The sequence below is a fragment of the Enhydra lutris genome, unplaced genomic scaffold (assembly GCF_002288905.1).
Source record: "Enhydra lutris kenyoni isolate GAN:26980312 unplaced genomic scaffold, ASM228890v2 scaffoldscaffold79, whole genome shotgun sequence".
Classification (NCBI taxonomy): Eukaryota; Metazoa; Chordata; class Mammalia; order Carnivora; family Mustelidae; genus Enhydra; species Enhydra lutris.
The window spans coordinates 7,941,850-7,944,836 of record NW_019154163.1 but is presented as its reverse complement, the minus strand read 5'-3'; the positions used below and the strand labels follow the sequence as shown (position 1 = coordinate 7,944,836).

Genomic DNA, 2,987 nt, shown 5'->3' with positions numbered 1-2,987 from the left:
ATTTTGAGTCTATTTTTGTGTGTGGTGTAAGGAAATGGTCCAGTTTAATTCTTCTGCATGTGATTGTCCAATTTTCCCAACACCAATTTTGAAGAAACTGTCTTTTTTCCACTGGACATTCTTTCCTGCTTTGTCAAAGATTAGTTGACCATAGAGTTGAGGGTCTATTTCTGGGCTCTCTATTCTGTTCCATTGATCTGTGGGTCTGTTTTCGTGCCAGTACCATACTGTTTTGATGATTAGAGCTTAGTAATAGAGCTTGAAGTCTGGAATTGTGATGTCTCCAACTTTGGTTTTCTTTTTCAACATTCCTCTGGCTATTTGGGGTCTCTTTTTGTTCCATATAAATTTTAGGATTATTTGTTCCATTTCTTTGAAAAAAAAATTGATGGTATTTGGATAGGGATTGTATTAAATGTGTAGACTGCTCTAGGTAGCATAGACATTTTCACAATATTTGTTCTTCCAATCCACGAGCATGGAACATTTTTCCATTTCTTTGTGTCTTCCTCAATTTCTTTCACCTCACGATCATCTTAATTGATTTAGGAAAGCACTTAACAAAATCCAACATACTTTTGTGATACACACTTTCAGAAACTGGGAACAGAGGGGAAATCTCTCAATATAAGAAAAGGCATTTATGAGAACCCCACAGTTAACATCATATTCAATGGTAAAACTATGAAAACTATACTCTTTTCACTAGCCAAAGATGCCCACCTTCACCCTTTGTAATTCAGTGTTTTACCAGAAGTACTAGTCAGAGCTGTTAGAAAAGAAAGATGGAAAGGGCGTCAGAATTGGAAATGAAGGAGTAAAACTACCTATATTCATAGACTGTATGATCCAATTTTTAGAAAACCCTAAAGAATCCACTAGAAGCTACTAGGACCAAAAAACAAATTATTTAAATTTGGAGGGTACAAATCAACATATAAAAATCATTTATATTTCTATACACCAACAACAAATATTCCAAAAATGAAAAATGCAGTTCCACTTATAATAATATTTTAAAATACTAGATCTAAGGAGAGTAAAGCAGGAGAAGCTGTGCCCTCTGACACTTTCACGAGAGCAGTCATGCCAGAACCAAGGGGAGGCCCAGGCTGCCACTGCATTGTTCCTCCTTTCTGCTAATTACTCCTGCATCCTCGGACTTATTCCAACCGCCTCTTAAAACATGTGAATTACTATAAAGTACTAGGCATGCAGAGACATACCTCAGCCAAGAATATTAAAAAGGCATATTGAATACTGGCACTGAAGTGGCATCCAGATAAAAATCCCAAGAATAAAGAAGAAGCAGAGAGAAAATTCAAACAAGTAGCTGAGGCATGTAAGGCATTAACAGATACTAAAAAAAATGGGACATATATGACAAATATGCCAAGAAAGATTAAATTATGGAGGTGAAAATGGAAGTAATTTTGATAGTCTGCTTGAGTTTGGCTTCACATTCCACAATCAAGATGACTTTTTCAGGACATTTTGTGGTGGAAGACACCATTTTCCATTCTTCTTCCATTTTTTGGAGGTGGGTTTTTTTTTCCCCATTTGATTCAGGATTTACTTCCTTTGGTTTACTAGGTCAGAAATGAAGGGGCTCACTTCATTTTCTTCCATGTCATTTGGTGGTAGTCGGATGAGCAACTTCAAATCTATGTCAGCTTCTACTAAAATGGTTCATGGCAGAAAAATCACTACAAAGAGAATTGTCAAACATGCTCAAGAAAGAAATTAAAGAGGGCCAGTTAAGGTCCTTAACAATAAATGGCAGGAGCAGCAGCTATGCTTGGGTAACAAGTAATTCAATGCATGCAGTTAACAGAAATGTTAAACTATAACAAGCACTATTTGCAGGTTAACAGGAACATTTTTTGAGGATTTCAAAAGAATTCAGCTCTCAGTATAAGTGCACCTCATCTAAAGTTTTTAAAAACAGCTCATCAGAGGCCCTATTTGTTATAGACTTTTGAGTTTATTTTTGGTACTACCTGATAGTAGCATATTTTATCTTTGAAATTGTTGTAAATCTTTGTTTGTAATTTGCTTTTTTAGTAAATGTAATACAAGGTGGCCCTGACACTTTCATTCACTAACACCAGCACAGACCTGCTTTTCCATTGTGTTTGAAATGTGAGTTAAGTAGTGTCAGTGTTCTGTGAAGTTAATAGGGCCAAGAAGCATTTTCCACAAAAAAAATTTCAATTATTTTTAGTATTTAGTAGTGAAAAATAATGTATTAATCATAACACATGTCTGATTTAATGTAAATTGAGGATTTTTCTCATTGTGTATGAATACTGCCAACCTAGCAAGTTTTAATAATTGTTTAAATATGTAACATTAAGCTTATGTTTAAAAAAGTGAAAACTGGAAAGCTGGGTCTTTGTCATTTGCTTAAAAAAACAAATGTGAATGTGTTTGGTTCATACTTTCCTAAGTAAGACCTGTAAAAAGTAAATTAATTAAAAATTAAATCATTAGCAATAAATCTAGCCAAGGAGGCAAAAGACTTGCACACTAAGAACTATAAAACATTCCTGAAAGAAATTAAATTAGACCTAAATAACTGCAAAGACATCTTGTGTTTATGGATTGGAAGGCTTAATATTGTCAAGATGAGAATACTATCTGGGATGCCTGGGTGGCTCAGTGGGTTAAGCCTCTGCCTTCCACTCAGGTCACGATCTCAGGGTCCTGGGATAGAGCCCTGCATTGGGCTCTCTGCTCAGTGGGGAGTCTGCTTCCCCCTCTCTCTCTGCCTGCCTACTTGTTATCTCTCTCTGTCAAATAAATAAATAAAAAATCTTTTTAAAAAAAGATGAGAATACTAACCCAAATAATCTAGATTCAATGTAATCCATATCAGAATTTCAATGATTCTCTTTGTAGAAATAGACAAACCTATCCTAAAATTTATGTAAAATCTCAGAAGACCCATGTTAGTGCAAACAATCTTGAAAGAAATGAATAAATTT

The 2,987-nt window shown here is 35.0% G+C and overlaps 1 pseudogene; it reads left to right on the top strand.

Annotated features, from left to right (window-relative positions):
• Positions 1-1,146: 1,146 nt before the first annotated feature.
• Positions 1,147-1,850, top strand: LOC111160913 (annotated as a pseudogene).
• The last annotated feature ends 1,137 nt before the right edge of the window (positions 1,851-2,987 follow it).